Genomic DNA, 17,122 nt, shown 5'->3' with positions numbered 1-17,122 from the left:
TCGCCGCACTTTTATTTATCCTAAGGACTGGCTAAAAAGCGAACAAAAGCCTAAGAAGTTTTACACATAGAAAACTAATGAAAAGATCAGAGATCGGGGTAAGGGGTAAATTACGCAATGGGAAGGTGTTAGGCACCCAAAACGTCCTAGGTACTCCTAGGGAGCCCTTTTCACACTTGTTGAATGAAAATTGTTATTTGTTTTGAAATATTTATTGTGCAAACATGAATGGGAAGATGAGAAAAGAATGTACAAGTTGATTATTTTTGTGTTTGAACGGATGAACCTGTTGCCTACGTACCTTTCCATGAAAAGGTAAAGGATCAAAACGCCGTAGTTCGGCTAAAAGATTTCCAAAAATTAGTGAATTCAATTTTAAACACAAGCCCTAAGGTCTTACGTTATCCACGGGAGAAAACTCAACCTTATGAAACAACAAGTCCACCATATGAGAAAAGCTTCAACTTGCTAGTGAGGGGTTAACCCTATAATAAGCAAGGAAGGCTTACAATTCAATCACTAAGGACAAATAGGTGAGATTAACATCAACCAACTAGGATAAATCAAACCTATGGCTAATGTATGAAAACTTAACAAGAATGGACAAAGCCACAAAACAATTGAATGAGTGAAGTTAATTGATTATGATTATTCACAGAAGGATGGTCAAAGTATGATTAAGATTCAATTCAGAAAGAAGTATTAACAAAAGTGAAGTTTGAAAATAAAGGACTTAAGGTCCAAGTTTCTAATTTGAAAAGTCATGAAGATGTTTGCACAACATTTATTTCAAGTTTTAAAAGCATGTGTGAAAAGGTTTAGGACACAAAGGGATGAATGGAATGGAGTGTAAAACTTCTTAGAAGGGTTCACCTCTTGAGATCATATAGAAGATGATTCAAGTGTGTCCTTAGGAATAAGCAACAAGCAATGACAAATAAGCAAACAAAGTGATACCGGATGCCACTCAATGGACTTACACCAATCTCACAAACAAAAGCGGATACCGGATACCAATAAATGTATTTACACCAATCTCCTAAACAAACGTGGATATCAGATGCCAATCAATGGACTTACACTAATCTCCTAAAGCAAAACAAACAAAAGAGTGGATACCAGATGCCAATCAACTGGACTTATACCAATCTCCTAAGAAACAAACAAACAAGGATACCAGATGCCAATAAATGGTCTTACTCCAATCTCCTAAAGATGATCATAAGAATACAAATGCCAACAACATGGACTTACAATTGAATCCTCACATACAACAAAACAAAAGCAACAAAATGGATATTAGATGCCAATCTATCTGGGCTTATTCTAATCTCCACAGTATGGTCATAGGAACACAAATGCCAAATCATATGGACTTACAATTGAATCCTCTCATACAACAAACAAGGTGCATCAAACAAAGAGCAAAGAGGATATGAGTGACCAATGAAATGGTCTTACACTCTATCCCTTCCATATCATAGGAACAAAAGCCAATCAACATGGACTTACAATTGATTCCTCAATGGGCAAGCAAACATGGATCACAAAGATATGCAATAATGATCATGCAAGAATGAACAATCAATGATGATGAATGCACAATGGCAAATAAGCAATCATGTACAAATGAATCAAACAATCAATCAAACAAATTCAAGTAGCACACACTATAACCAAGCAATTAGGCTCAAACAAAGTTTAGACTTTAAAGTCAACTGGAATGGGGTGAATGGTGCTCTTAACCTTGACATTGAGAGCCAAGGTGAAGCAGATGAAAGGATATGAGGGGTGTGCCTCATCACTCTTATCCTTGGTCAGAGAGAGTATTGAATATCAAAAGGTGTGGGAGTTCAGAAAGTTGGAACTCTCTCCACAAGTTAAAGACTCGATAGATCTTGGGCTTTTACTCACTATGCATCAACACAAGTAGTGTGAGCAAGGTGAGTGACTCACAGAATAGTAGGAGATAGGGTACATATCTCTTTTATCTACCAATTGCCTTATTCAAAGGACTTTTCCTGCTTGGGGACAAATATAAACAAGCACAAACATTGCCTCTTAAGGAGGACTTCAGACAGGTGCCTGGCTAAGTAACAAGCCAGGTCTCCCAGACTACATGAAGAAGAAGGTGCTATACCTCAATGCAAATGCTATCAAGCAAAGCAATGCAAGTTCTCAAAGAACTATTAGCAACTATGGTACCTGAAATCAATCAAATATAATCAGTATACCAATTTCAAAGTCAAAACAAACAAATAAGAACCAACAGTCAACACAATCAATCACATGTGCAAAGCACAAGCTCAAAGCAAGTGAGCTAAGCATCCTACAAAATAAACAAATTAGTTCATAACAATCACATAAACCAAACTCAATCAACTTGCATTAATCTCCTTAAAGCATTTGCTTCTTATCCTGAAAAAGCAAACTCAAACATGAGAAACAAGACCACTAGGACAAGCCTAGGGTCAAAAGGAGGTGAAAAATTCAAAACAGCAAGTGAAAATTGATAAAAACCAAGATTAATCAAACAAGAATAGAATCCAATTGGTCTCACATCAAAACTATGCACCAAATCCAATTCATGCACAAAACATGTCAAACTATGCAATTTGGAAACACATTGGAGAAAACAGAATGATCACAATCAAACCAATACCAAAATAGCTCAATAAATTCCAGGAAAATTCAAGTCTAAACAGAACACATTAAATAAGCAAGATATCAAATTTCATGCTATTTAGACAAGAGGAAGTATGGAAATTAAATTCATGTAATCAACACAAATTCAAACAAGCTCCTACATGGCATCAAAACATGCATCCACTTCAACCAATCATAAAACAGCAACCAAACATGATAAATGAATGAGACCAAAGCCAATATGCACTTCAAGAAGTCTACAATACATATGCCAAATTTCACATCCATCCAATTAATAACCAGAATTTCACAAATCAAATAGAAACATGTCTCACAAAAAGTTCACAAATGGCTAAACAGCAAATAAAATCCCAATCAAATAGGAAATGGATTCAAAAATTCCAGAAAAATTCACATGTATTCTCAACATTCACAAGTATTTTCATGCAAAAATATAGCTCAATCCAAGTTCAATAAGCATGGCAAGCAAAATCAAGAAGATGCACAAGGAATGGTATCACACAAAATGTCACACCTCCAAAGATCATGTCATATCTCTCAAACCAGGAACTCAAAAATTACAAACCACATATCAAAATGACCAGGAACATGTCTAGTTTAAGCACAAAACATTTCATGAATTTCTAATGAAGCATCATCATTTTATGAGCAAAAGAGTGAGCATGGTGCACAAAAGGACATATCAAAGCAAACCCTAGCCATTTCCAAAATCTACCCGTGCACAATATTATTAAAAATGTCCATAAAATAATAGACAGGATGATGAACAAATCAAAAAAAGAACCATGAATTTTGGATGTATATTTCTTGAGTTATGAAATTTTTAAGGTGAAAGAAAATTAAAAAAATGAATGAAAAGGCATGGTATGAATACAAGGTATCACATGAAAAAAAATGAAATAAGGCAAATGGAAGTAGCCAGCGGGGAATCGAACCCCTGGCCTTTTTGAATGGGCGCGTTTCAGTATGAAACGCCCCGTTTCATTTATGACGTGGCCACACACAATTGGATACATGGCGCGGGAAACAACATTTCAAACGCAAGGCCAGGCAACACGGATTGAAGCATATTCTGGAACGAAAATCATACAGCATTCATCATGTTCTTCATGTTCATCCATGGTCAAGAACAATTCATCACAAAAATTACCAAACCGCATATGGATCGAACCGTCTTTCCACGTAGATCAATAATATCAACTTAATTTCAGCTAATTTTCACCACAGAAAAAGATTCAATCGAAGAAAGTTTTGACAAGCAAACTTCAAATCCAGATTTCTTCATCAATACTTAATGGATTAGCACGATTCAAGTTGCAGTCTATTCTATGTTGCAAGATCTACCTAAACCACATGCCAATTTCAAGAATCGAAGGATTTGAATTCATACCTCTTGAAGATGCAGTTCGTGTTCTTGTGCTTTTCAAGCCTCCAATTGCAAAAACAGATAGCCTATGGTGTTGTAGAAGATGAATGCAAGTGGTAACTCAGCTCAGAAATGCTTGATGATGGAGAAATCTCAAAATGACATGGATGCTCAAGATGCTAACAGTTGCGATTCTTCAATGATCTTCCAATGTTTTCCTTCAACAGTTCCTCAATTACACCTATAGAAGAAGATTAGCACAAAAGGAAACAGCAAGAATCAAGAATTTCGATTATCCAAGTGAAAAAGCTTGAGAAGAATTGAGAGAATTTGGAGAATTTTTGGATTTTGATCTGAGATTGTGAATGTGGATCTGGATTTTCTGTTACAATTAGGACTATATAGTCCTTGTTAATCACCTGTTAAACCATGATTAACACAATTGGAATGGATTAGTAAAAATGCACATGTTATGCAATTTGGCAAAATTGCCCTTTTTCACTTTGAACCAATGGAACAGTGCAATTCATCTTGCAGCAAGTTACAAATCATGTTTAAAAACAATTTGAATTGGCTTGGCATGAAAATTCCATGTACTTTTGAAAATCACTATTTTCCCACCAAAATTTAATTGGTTCACTTGAAAAATGACCTTTTTATGTGATGATTTTTGATGAAATGTGATGATGCATTATGAAAGTTCATGTCAAATGGGATTTGCTCAAAGAAGAATCACCCAATTTGGCCAAATGGTTTGAAAGTTATGCCTCCTTGAAGTTCCAAAATTCTTGAAAATGATTTGATCATAACTTGTCAACCACACATGAGAAATGAGTGTTCTTGGACTTTTTGGAAAGGTGAGAGCAAGATATTCAACTTTCATGTTGGACAAATTTTCATTTGAAGCATTCTTGGACGTATAATTTTGAGGAGAAGAACTTTCCATTTTTGGCAGTTGAAAATTACAGGTCATTACTATTTTGGGAAACGTTTTGTCTGACCTCCAATTCCTCAATGATGATCTTTGAAATGTTATATGAGGCTTGTATGGACATGAATGAGGTCTGTCTAACCATCTCACACCTTCAAATCCCTGATTAAATGCACAGTTGACCACAGTTGACTTTGCTAGGGTTTTGGTTGACTGAGCCATGTTCTGATGAATTCCAAGCCTCTACCACTTGAGATCTTGATCCAAAATGATATCACAACTCATATGAACTCTTGATGAATGATCATGGTGTCCAAATTCTTCAAGAATGACCACCATCCATTGCTCAATGGCTGATTTTGACTGGTTTGACCTAGTTTGCTTCATCTGCAAGTAACATGGTTAGATGACAATATTTTTGTACTTTTGGTTAGTAAACAAATGAAAAGCAATGATATACAAATGCAATACATGCTTGGTGATCAAGAACCATACTCACAAGATATCCCATCCACTAGGAAGGAAGCAAAAGGTGCACCATGATCCTTGAGGCAATGGATGATATGATATGATGCCATGAGGGATCTTAGGGACAAAATTGGGGTCTTACAGATGCCCCTATTTAAGGTCATTCTAGCCGGAGAAGTGAAGTTTAGAAATCTTCATCTCGACGCAGTAGAATGGGCTTAAATAACAGTAATGAGACAAATTTTGGTCCCTAAGAGACCTCATGATGCAGATGTATGCATGCAAAAGACACAAATTCTGTGGGGAATATGGTTTACACAGAAGAAAAGACAATCCATCGGAGTAATGCACTCACCAGGAACAGAGACTCTAACAAGACTCCTCGTTGGGACTCTTATGGGGATAACTAAAGAAAAGAATGCGTGAGCAGGACACGACTTTGAGTTAGAGAAAACAAAACTGACACAGCGTGAACAAACCACGACTCTGATTAGGGAATAACATAAATCAGACTGGAGACCTCACTGGGGAAGTGAAGGACTCACACTGGGGAACAAAAGAATTCCAAAGGCATAAGCTCATCCATTGGAAAGACAACAAGCTGACTCAAATTATCCGTAAAGGATACTTCGGATAAAAATCCGGACTCGGACCAGGAAAAGATTCACAAAGAATCTCCCTGCCGGGAAAATGCATATACTGGGAAAAACGCCAATATAGCAAAGGGTAAAATCACAACAAGAAATCCACAGGGAAAGGCCTAACAAAGAGACTCTCCTGGGGAAAAGCAACAAGATGAGGTGTTACCGGTATAAGGGTAACAAGCTCAGGAAGAATGAATATCTAAGACCGGTATAAGGGTGAGAGATATCAATCAACCAAACATCTGAGAAAGACCTGAAAAAGGTACATAAACTCAGAAAAATCTGACTCCACAAGGGACCAAGGTCATAATAGGGAGTAGAAAGGAACGGAACACCAGGGATACGAGGTATATAATAGGTGACCGAAAACGTGAATTGGTATATGTGCCAACACACTCATCATCCAAAAGGAGGGCTTAAAAAAGCAAATCGACTTACAGGATGGACATTCGAATCCACAAAGGGAAGACGAATCTTACTCAACTGGGGACACAAACCCAAAGAGTGCATGAGATGTAATATCCATTACCGTCAGAACGTGGATAAGAATACTCGCATGAGATATATTATCTATTACCGTCAGAACGTAGATAATAAACTCGCATGGTAAGAAACACCAGAGATACCGAAGTATATAATAGGTGATTTACCGAAAACGTGAATTGGTATATATGCCAAAACACACATCATTCAAAACACAAACTGGTTAAAGGATGGATATTCGATTCTACAAAGAATACGAATCTTGCTCAGCTGGGGAAAATCAACAACGGACTCCAACCAAAGAGCGCATGAGATATATCATTCATTACCGGCAGACCGTGAATAATATACTCGAAAGGAAAAGACACCAGAGATACCGAAGTATATAATAGGTGACTAACCAAAAAAAAAGAGAGACAATCGATACCAAGCATCCGGGTAAACGAAAGACAACTCAAGGGGATAAATTGCAATTATCCGGCAATTATCCAACAAAGAAATATTCGACTCCGCAAAGGGAAATACGAATCTTACTCGACCAGAGAAACACAAAAGGCTTCGACTGAAGAGTGCATGAGATATACTATTCATTACCGGCAGACCGTGAATAATATACTCGCATGGAAGATTATCCACAACCGGTTACTGAGTTAACAAAGGATAAATCGACCGAAAAGAAAGGCATCGGGGTACCAAAACTAGGTATATAAAGATGACCGATCAAAGGAAGCAACAATCATTACCAAGCAAAAGGGTAAATGAAAGAAGACCCGCTGGGGATAAATTGCAAGCATCCGGCAATTATCCACAAGGACTAGCTGGGAATACATTGATAAACAATCAATGATCCGGGGAACAAATCACTAGCAAATGGTGAAAAGACCCACTGGCGAATTCAAAAGGATAACATTGCAAGCATACGGCAATGATCCAGAAGACTTGCTGGGGATACAAGTGCTTACTCAAGAGCAACTACCCAGAAGAAAGGAGGAATATCAACATCGAACAACGAATGAAGATAACCACAAAAAGCAACCATCATCGGTTAGGATGAACAACAAGGTTAACTCTGCAAAAGGGAGAAATTAGGGTTTACATCCACCGAATACGGGGTAGAATACCAAAAATCTGGCTGGGATAAAAATTGCAAGCATCCGGCAATTATCCACCTGTACCACGAGGTACAAACTCCGATGGGGAGAACAAAACCACAACATGGGATTCACAACTACCGAATACGGGGTAGAAGACCACAAACTCAACTGGGGATAGAAATCACCACAGGGAGATACCAACTCTGTTAGGGATGAAACCACAACAACAGAAAATTCACCAACAGCCAGAACGAACCACAAAGGGTTACCTCTGCTAGGGGAAAAGAGATAGGACTTACAACTACCGAATACGGGGTAGTAGCCATACTCTGGTGGGGATAACCACGAATCCACGTGGGGAATGAAAGAAATCACAAATCCGCACGGGAAACAAAATAGGGTTTATAACAAACCACAAACTCTTGCCGAGGAATAAAAGGTATATAACCACCAATTCCATCAAAAGGGCAAGGAAAATAGGACTTACAACTACCGGTATAAGGGTAGAGGCCCGAAAAACTCCGCTAGGGAACAACCCACTGGGAAGCACAAGACAGTTGACAAAGCGCCAATTCGGGATTAATCCGAAAAGACAGACTGAATCAAGACACGTCCTATGAGGATATAACTCAATAGGAAAACTCCATCCCAATATATATGCCGGGAGGAAACGGAAGAAACCGTCATCCACGAGGGTATATCTCAGTGGGGAACTGCAGAAGGAAAGACAAACACTTTCTGCTTATAGGGATGACTCTATATGGAGAGATTTAACACCCGACATCTGCTTTGGGAAGATCTATAAAGAGATCTATATCACCCATTGCAGGAGACACAACAAACAAAAGATATATGGCAAACAATGCATCATGAATATCTGAATGTTTATGAACGTGCATGAATATGCGTAAATTATGTTTGATGAATGCTGACAAAACAGACATATCTAACACAACAGGTCCAGGAATCAAACGCCCGGTACTATACTTCCAGGGGAAAAACCAACTGGAAAGCCAATCTGCCGGAGATCTACATGCTATAAAGCAAAGATCTGCGGGTACTGCTGGGGAAGCAGAAGATCTGAGATATCAGGAAACACCAAATCTCTGAGTGATGGATCAGCTAAAGTCCCAACCAAGGCACAGAAAGTCACAACGGGCGAAACTGCCACCAAGACCAATCTGTTGGGGAACATGAGAAGATCTCAAAAATATCTACAGGGGATCTTAGTATCAACTGAGAAACGAAAGTTCACAGTACAACAAGAACTGCTGCAAAGGCAACTCCAAACAACTCCAGAGAACAACCCACTGCAGGAGAACAAAATCATCCAAGTAGAATCTAGCTGCACAAGCAACTCTACCAGGGAAAACTGTCAGCTACCCTTTTGGGGAACAACCCACCGAGAAGGAAAGATCTCACAGGTAGATTCTGCAACAAACAACTCTACTCGGGGAGAACACACATCTGACGGATCATATCAGCAGATTCTGCAATAAAAGCCACTCTACTGAGGATCAAAAGCAATCAGGAGATCAATCCAATCTCTGGATGATGGAGCCATCAACCGACCATACTAGGGTTTGAAGAGTATTCAACAGGCAACACTGCCACAACAACCGCTCCGCAGACAATGCCGGAGAAAGTGGATGAAAATACTGGGATATCAACCCAATCAACCATTATGTAGGAAAATAAATCCTGCTCCGCTGAGGAGAACAAACACTCTGATAGAGAGAAAGCAACAACTCTACTGGCAACTGCACTGGGAAGAGTGACAACAACTCTGCTCGCGACTGCGACGGGGAGACAAATAAAGTCTGGGGATAGCGACCCACTAGAGAAAGTAACGAGGCACCAGGATGACAAACCATCAACCGCCAAATCTTCCACAAGGAAAGCAACCATGCTGGGGAAGACTACTGCTGGAGAAAACTGAGTCTTACACAACACTCTGCTTGCGACTATACTGGGGAACAACCCCACCAACAACTCTGCTTGAGGAACAAACCCCAACAAAGATCTGGAGAAAGAGGATACAACCAAACCAGGAATATGAACCAATGTCTTACCTATTGGAGATCATGCCACCCTTGGGAGAGCACTGAGATATTCTTAGGTATCCTTTCAACATTGTGAATATTCACTTTGTTTAAAACAATAATTTTGAAAAATTTGATTCGTTTAAACAATGATATTTTATCAATTAAAACATGCAAAACATTTGTTGAATTGAAGCAAATAAGAGTGCAAATAATTGGATAAAAAGCTCAAATTTATTTGATGGAATGGTAGCCTGCAAATGGCAAGACTCCATAGATCTGTACAAATTTGAAATCAGTGATATATATTGGAAGAGGGCTACATTGAACATAATGATCCTTTCTCTACCAATTTGAATCTCGATGTATTCGAAGCTTCAGTTGACGACGAATCGAGAATCTCTGACGAACAGACAGCTGGTGACCAGAAGGTCTTGTCAGGATGCAGTTACTTGCCAAATCCCTAATTTTTGCCTAGATTGCCCCAGGGTGAGGTACTCAATCTAGCGGGATACAAATATTCTTTTTTCATGTCTCTAACTTTTGCCTGGATTACCCTTGCGGGTTCTCCACCGAGACGCTCATTTTTGCCTAAGCCGCCCTTTCGGGTTTTCAACTTAGCGAGCTATTCTGTTTTTCATTTGCATATACTTTTTTTTAGGCAAAGTATTTCTTGACTGCATCTGAATTCACAGGACGAGTGAAATCCTCCCCATCCATTGTTGTAAGCATCAAAGCACCGCCTGAAAAGGCTCTCTTAACAACATATGGACCCTCGTAGTTTGGAGTCCACTTGCCCCTGGAATCGGGCGCGAAAGACAAGACTTTCTTGAGCACGAGGTCACCTTCTCGGAACACACGAGGCTTGACCTTCTTATCGAATGCTTTCTTCATTCTCTGCTGATATAACTGACCATGACACATGGCAGTCAATCGCTTCTCTTCAATCAAATTCAACTGGTCATAACGACTCTGAATCCATTCAGCATCAGTCAACTTGGCTTCCATCAAGACTCGCATTGATGGGATCTCCACCTCTACTGGGAGAACAACTTCCATACCGTAAACAAGAGAGAAAGGGGTTGCCCCTGTTGAAGTGCGTACAGAAGTACGATATCCATGCAAAGCAAATGGCAGCATCTCGTGCCAATCTTTGTACGTGACAACCATCTTCTGGATAATCTTCTTGATATTCTTATTAGCAGCTTCAACAGCCCCATTCATCTTAGGTCTGTAAGGAGAAGAATTATGGTGTGCAATCTTGAACTCAGCGCACAACTCATCCATCATCTTATTATTCAGATTAGATCCATTATCAGTAATGATCCTCTCTGGCACACCATAACGGCAAATCAGCTGGTTCTTGATAAACTTCACAACCACCTGTCTGGTCACATTCGCATACGAAGCGGCTTCAACCCATTTGGTGAAGCAGTCAATTGCTACGAGAATAAACTGGTGTCCGTTGGACGCTTTCGGCTCAATCATGCCGATCATGTCAATTCCCCACATAGAGAAAGGCCATGGTGATGAAATCACATTCAGAAGTGTCGGAGGAATATGAATCTTATCCGCGTAAATCTGACACTTGTAGCATTTCTTCACATATTTGCAGCAGTCAGACTCCATTGTTAGCCAATAGTAGCCTGCTCTCAACATCTTCTTAGCCATGGCATGTCCATTGGAATGAGTACCAAATGAACCCTCATGGACCTCAGTCATCAACAGGTTTGCTTCGTGTCTATCCACGCATCTGAGCAAAACCATATCAAAATTTCTCTTATACAGCACTTCACCACTGAGGTAGAAACTGCCTGACAACCTTCTCAAAGTTTTCCTATCTTTCACGGACGCCCCAGGCGGATAGACCTGGTTCTGGAGGAAATTCTTGACATCAAAATACCAAGGCTTGTCATCTTTCACTTCTTCAACTGCAAATATGTGAGCTGGTCTATCCAAGCGCATCACGGCGATATTGGGCACTTCATTCCAATATTTGACAACAATCATCGAAGCCAGTGTAGCAAGAGCATCTGCCATCCGATTGTCCTCTCGAGGAATATGATGAAAATCAACTTCTGTGAAGAACGTTGAAATCCTTCTTGCATAATCTCTGTATGGGATGAGACCAGGCTGATTCGTCTCCCATTCACCCTTGATCTGATTAACAACTAGGGCCGAATCACCATACACATCAAGATGTTTGATCCTCAAATCAATGCGTTCTTCAAGTCCCATAATACAGGCTTCGTACTCAGCCATGTTATTCGTGCATTTGAAAGTTAGCCTTGCTGTAAATGGAATATGCGAACCTTGAGGAGTAATAATCACTGCCCCAATTCCATTTCCATACTGATTAACAGCGCCGTCAAACACCATCGTCCATCTGGAACCAGGTTCCGGACCTTCATCAAGTGTAGGCTCATAACAATCTTTCATTTTCAAATACAGAATTTCCTCGTCAGGGAAGTCATACTGAACTGACTGATGATCTTCAATCGGCTGGTGCGCTAAATGGTCAGCCAAGATACTACCTTTAATAGCTTTCTGAGCTCGATACTCTATATCATACTCAGACAACAACATCTGCCAACACGCGATCCTCCAAGTTAAAGCAGGCTTCTCGAAGATATACTTAATTGGATCCATTCTGGATATCAACCAAGTTGTATGATATATCATGTACTGGCGCAAACGCTTAGCAGCCCAAGCCAAAGCACAGCACGTCTTCTCAAGCATAGAGTACCGAGACTCACAATCAGTAAACTTCTTACTGAGGTAGTATATAGCAGATTCTTTCTTCCCTGATTCATCTTGCTGACCTAGGACACAACCCATTGAGTCTTCAAGTACAGTCAAATACATAATCAGAGGTCTTCCTTCCACAGGCGGAGACAAGATCGGAGGTTCAGATAGATACTCTTTAATACTGTCGAAAGCTTTCTGGCAATCTTCGGTCCAATCATGAGACTGATCTTTCTGGAGGAGCTTGAATATCGGCGCACATGTGGCAGTCATGAGGGATATAAATCTGGAAATATAGTTCAAGCGGCCAAGAAAACCTCGGACTTGCTTCTCAGTTTTGGGTGCAGGCATCTCTTGTATTGCTTTGACCTTTGCAGGATCAACCTCAATACCTCTCTCGCTTACCACAAAACCCAACAACTTTCCGGAACGGACTCCAAATGTACATTTGTTCGGATTCAGGCGAAGTCTAAACCTCCTCAGACGCTGAAAAAGCTTCAACAAATGCTCAATATGCTCAACTTCCGTTCGGGACTTAGCAATCATATCATCAACATAGACCTCTATCTCCTTGTGCATCATATCATGAAACAAGGTAGTCATAGCTCGTTGGTACGTGGCTCCGGCGTTCTTCAAACCGAAGGGCATCACTCGATAACAGAATGTTCCCCAAGGTGTGATGAATGTTGTCTTCTCCATATCCTCTGGTGGCATCTTGATTTGATTATAACCGGAAAATCCGTCCATAAACGAAAAGACTTTGAATTTAGCTGTATTGTCTACCAACATATCAATGTATGGTAGAGGAAAATCATCTTTCGGACTAGCTTTATTCAAATATCTATAATCAACACACATACGGACTTTTCCGTCCTTCTTAGGAACGGGCACAATATTGGCCACCCACTGAGGATATGTAGAAGTCACCAGAAACCCCGCATCAATTTGCTTCTGCACTTCCTCTTTGATCTTCACTGCCATATCTGGATGAGTTCTTCTGAGCTTCTGCTTCACAGGCACACACTCGGGCTTCAAAGGCAGGAAATGTTGCACAATATCTGTATCTAAACCCGGCATGTCTTCATACGACCAAGCAAAGATATCTGAATATTCTCGTAGCAAACTGATCAAATCTCCCTTGACAGACTCTTCAAGAAGTGCCCCAATCTTCACCATACGAACACAATCCTCAGACCCCAAGTTGACTGTTTCCAAATCTTCAAGGTGCGGCTGAATGATCTTCTTCTCGTGCTCAAGGAGACGGGTAATCTCATCAGGAATCTCTTCAACATCATCTTCCTCTGCCTCGAATACAGGGAATTCAAAATTGGGAGATGGCGTTGGATCATTATGTTCAATGGGTTTTAGAATCAACCTGCATAATGATTTTGGTTAATAAAAAACTTTAGAATTTAAACAAGCAAACCATTATGCAGATGAAAAAGGATTGCTTTTATTCTTGTTTTTATGGGTTTTTTGTGATCACTGATTTCATGCAAAGGCAAAAAGTGAAAACAAATGGAAAAATAAATGTTTAACAATGCATTAATTGAATGAAAACATCATTGTATATATGCTTTGCCAACAATGTCATCACTTCTCCCTTTGGCATGGGAGAAGGGTTTTAAACAAAGTGAACAATTACTCTGATCTATGGATGACTGTAGGAACATCTACAGCGACCCAATTGTGGCAGACACCACCAGGAATAACGAAGTTGTTCACGTCCTCTGCATCCTCTTCCAAGATAGCAGCAACTTCTTCTTCAGGTTGATCAGCATGGATGAATCCTCCACTCTTGAACAAACCTTGCTCATTATATGCCCCAGAACAGTAGCCAATGCCAGCCTGGGATCTATTGTCTTCAAGCTCAATCACCTTCCCTAATCCAGCAACTGCACCACATTCAATGGCCAGTTTCGCATCACGGTAGGAAGCAAATGAAGGAGACTTCTTCTCAATTGGTTCATCAATAGATAAATCATGGAAAGGAGTTCCAACTTCATCCTCAGCATCAATATATGAGAAAGAAGACAAGTGGCTAACCAGGAGAGCCTTTTCTCCCCCTGCCACAACCAGTTCCTTGTTTTTAACAAATTTCAGCTTCTGGTGTAGGGTGGATGTCACGGCTCCAGCCTCATGAATCCATGGTCTGCCTAAGAGACAGCTATATGATGGGTGGATATCCATTACCTGGAAGGTAACCTGGAAATCGCTTGGTCCAATTTTGATTGGGAGATCTACTTCCCCAATCACGGTCTTGCGCGACCCATCAAAAGCTTTCACAACGACCCCACTCTGCCTCATAGGAGGACCTTGATATGACAATCTTGCGAGTGTGGTCTTCGGCAATACATTTAATGACGATCCAGTGTCCACCAGCACGTTGGACATAGCATCAGATTTACAATTCATAGAGATATGTAGAGCCATGTTGTGGTCTCTTCCCTCCTCCGGGAGATCAGCGTCACTAAAACTCAAAGTGTTGCAAGCAGTGATGTTTGCAACTATACTGTCGAACTGTTCTATTGTGACATCGTGATCAACATATGCCAAATCCAATACCTTCTGCAGAGCCTCCCTATGGGGTTCTGAATTCAATAGCAAGGATAATATGGAGATTTTGGATGGCGTTTGTAGAAGCTGGTCTACAACGTTGTACTCGCTCTTTTTGATAAGCTTCAGCATCTCATCAGATTCTTCATTCACAATGCCACTCGGGCCAACTGAAGAAGTGGGAGTCTTTGGTACGGAGGAGGGTCTGGCAACATCAAGTGCCGAATTCTGAATATTAACAGCGGTCCCAACCGGGCGCTCAGCAGATTTAGAAGCAACAAGAGCTTTGGCAGGTGCAGAAAATATACGACCACTCCGGGTCAGCCCGCTCACGTCGGCGATATTTGTTACAGCAGTTAAAGGCAAAGGCACTTCCACACCGTCTTGCACAGCAACTGGGTTGTATCTGAACGGCACAGCTTTATCAGATGAGTGAGGCACAGGGCCTGCAGGTTTAATCACCAAGGAAGAAGCCTTCGGCTTGCTGCTATCATAGCGAATAACAACAGGCTCAGGTAACTTGAACACGGGGGATATAACATTCACTTCCGATTCGTCCTCATCGACATTGCGATTCTGCAGAATCTCAATGGTTCCTTCGTCTAATAACTCTTGCAATTCGCGGCGGACCTGGTTACAACCCAAGCGGTTTACCGAACAGATGCGGAACTTGTCGTGGTCATGCTCCATGTAGCTGTATTGACACAGCAACCGATGTAATTCAACCAACGACCGTCGAATATGACTTACATATTTGACTTTATATTTCCCAGGGCATCCCTGGACCATATTCACTGACTTCCCATGCGAAGGCAATGGGTTTTTGGTGACATTTGGGCCTGAATCTTCAAAGCTCAAGATTCCACATCTCATAAGGTCTTGAACCTTAGTCTTCAGTGGATAACAATTCTCAATATTATGGCCCGGAGCACCGGAATGATAAACGCAATGCTGATCTGGTTTATACCACCATTGTGGATTTGCAGGAATAGCATGAGGATCCCTGGGAGTAACCAACTTCCTTTCCAATAAGGAAGGATATAGCTCTGCATATGACATCGGAATCGGATCGAAGCTGATCTTCTTCCTATCATAGTTCAAATTGGCTTGATTGGTTGTGCTTCCACGAGGCTGGTAAGCCTGTTGCTGTGGACGTTGCTGTTGCGGATATTGAGGCTGTTGATATTGTTGTTGCTGAGCCTGCTGATTATCTCTGAATACAGGTGCTATATGAGCCACATGGTGCTGATGACCGGCACGACGTGCGGGTTTCCTCTGAACAGGAGGTTTCCTAGGTTTGCCATGGGCTTGCACAGCATGTGCTTCCCCATCTTTCTGAAGGTGAGAAAAACAAGAAAGGGGGGTTTGAATTGTTTTGAAAAATAAGCGCTTTTCAAAAAGAAAATCACACAAGGATTTTATACTGGTTCGCTTATAACACAAAGCTACTCCAGTCCACCCGGCCGAGGTGATTTCGCCTTCAACAAGGACTTAATCCACTAATCTTGAAAGATTACAAACAACGTCTAAGATAAAAATCTCTTAGCCCTCTCAAGTATACAAACTACACAGAGTCACTTGAGGAAATCAACAAACAATAGATGAAAGATTTATGTAATCTAGACTGCTTCTAAGAAAGCAAGTATTACAATATTAAGAACAAGAGTGATTCACGTTATAAGCAAAAGCTTCGTGAAGAACAAGAGTGTTATTCTTAAGTGTTGATGTTTCAGTATAATTTTGGCTTGTTGGCTTGTTGACTTGCTTATTACTGAATGTTGATTTGTAGTCCTTTATATAGATCAATGGGGTAGTAGTTGAAACTGATGAGTAATTAAGTGATTTTACGCCATCACTTAAATAGCTTCTGCAGGATGACTTTCTCTCCTTGAAAAGACTACTTACCACAATTAGTATCTTCTTTATTGAAAATGGAGATTAACGTCTCTTTCTCTATTAGGAAATCCATTTGCAAATCTTTTCTTGATTTTAATGTTACTCTTCCATGATTAGCAATTCCATGCTCAGAGTATTTGTGTTTCTGGAGAACCTTGGAATCTTGCATCTGATGTTATTCTCTTTGAGTTAAGATAGATTCTTCAGATAGCGCTGAGAACTTCTTGAAG

Source organism: Lathyrus oleraceus, chromosome 3, assembly GCF_024323335.1.
Source record: "Lathyrus oleraceus cultivar Zhongwan6 chromosome 3, CAAS_Psat_ZW6_1.0, whole genome shotgun sequence".
In the NCBI taxonomy this organism is placed as follows: Eukaryota; Viridiplantae; Streptophyta; class Magnoliopsida; order Fabales; family Fabaceae; genus Lathyrus; species Lathyrus oleraceus.
The sequence above is the reverse complement of the archived record's forward strand: the minus strand, read 5'-3'. Positions refer to the sequence as shown.